Source organism: Wolffia australiana, chromosome 18 (genome assembly GCF_029677425.1).
Source record: "Wolffia australiana isolate 7733 chromosome 18, ASM2967742v1".
In the NCBI taxonomy this organism is placed as follows: domain Eukaryota; kingdom Viridiplantae; phylum Streptophyta; class Magnoliopsida; order Alismatales; family Araceae; genus Wolffia; species Wolffia australiana.
Genome location: NC_135852.1, coordinates 6,644,721 through 6,646,171, shown reverse-complemented (window position 1 = coordinate 6,646,171; position 1,451 = coordinate 6,644,721). Strand labels below are relative to the sequence as shown.

The 1,451-nt window shown below is 37.9% G+C and overlaps 1 non-coding gene across 1 annotated transcript; it reads left to right on the top strand.

The window, feature by feature from the left end:
- The first annotated feature begins 1,077 nt into the window (after positions 1-1,077).
- LOC144715396 (small nucleolar RNA snoR135) lies at positions 1,078-1,243 on the top strand. The gene has a single exon (XR_013584625.1). It is a non-coding gene; the product is annotated as a small nucleolar RNA snoR135 (small nucleolar RNA).
- The last annotated feature ends 208 nt before the right edge of the window (positions 1,244-1,451 follow it).

Sequence of the window (1,451 nt, the reverse complement as noted above, 5' to 3'; positions counted from 1 at the left end):
AGCATCAAGCTCTTGGTTATAGTCAAGTGTTGGTTACGTGCCGAGAATGCTCATTCGTGCGATGGAGACAGTGGAATGACATTTTCGAGGATGAAGACTAGTGTAAGTCGGTACTCATACTTTACTTCTATCGATCCAATCTCCTAATATAATTTTACTGGTCAAATGTTTTTGCAGCATTGATAATTTTTGGAGCTTCTGGTTTACTTGCAGCACCGACTGATGTCTTTCCCGAGAGCAGGTACATTTTTTGGAGATTCTGGTTTGCTTTTACTGGTTAACTTTTATCGATCCAATCTTATAAACCAACGAGTTCACCGTCTAGTTCTATATCTGCCCTTATATTAGTGCTTCACAGAACATTTTATTTCTCACTAATTTAGGGTAATATCATTCAATTGATTAGTTGTATATTCCCCTGGTCGGCAGGCCATGTGATTTTGGAATGGTTTAAGTATTCAGTGTGTTTATAACCAACTGTTCATTATCTAATTTTTCTTATGTTCTAAATAGACAAAGGCCTGAAGTAATGAAGAGGATGAGGCTACAACAAGGTCACCCGTAGAAAGAGGAAATGCATCATTTCTTCCTCTTATGAAAAAATGGCAAACACGCTGGAGCTTCATCATTTACAATTCACGAATATTGTATTTGTGACCGCCTCACACGGTGTAATGTCTTTCCTTGTCCGTAACATTTTGCAGTGACTCACATATATTATAAGCTTGTGTTTGTCATTTTCTTTCATCATTCGGTTATCTATTGATGTTGTCCCCCTGCTTCTTCATGCGTTCACTTCTGATCAAAGGGCTGTAAAGCTGAATTCCGACGTGTGCCCATGTAAATTTATTCTTCTTTCATCAACAAAAATAAGGGTAAGATGTACGTGGGTTCCATTGAAAATGCATTGACAATCATCTTGCAAACATCCCCCTTTTAAATCGCATTTCTTGCTACCCATAATGCTGATGGATTCCAAACATCGATATTCTCTCTATTTATTTCTCCTGTCAAGTTCTTAAAACCGAATTTATGATTCAAGCTCTGTCTTATGTACTTTTTCCATTGCAAACACCCACTGCAGGACAGTGTGTATCGACGATTTGCGCATTATCATGCAATTACAATCAAAAGTGTGGCCTGCGAAATGGATTATTTTTTTCTGAGAAAGAATAAGGGGAAGATGGGCAGTTGGTTTCTGAATTGAAATTGGAAATTATCGACAATCATCTTCCCCACATCCCTTCCATCGGCTTAGCTGCTTTGTTCCAGATTAATTTGTGTATTTGCTGATCAGCTCCTATGTTTTCTCTTGATGTCTCATGTTTATTCCCTTCTGATATTTCAAATTAAAGGGAAGCTCTATCTGTCACAATCTGCTACGTTAGGCTACATGTCTCAGATCAATACACTGTACTTGGAACCTTCCATGCTAAGAGTTTTTTCTAAGT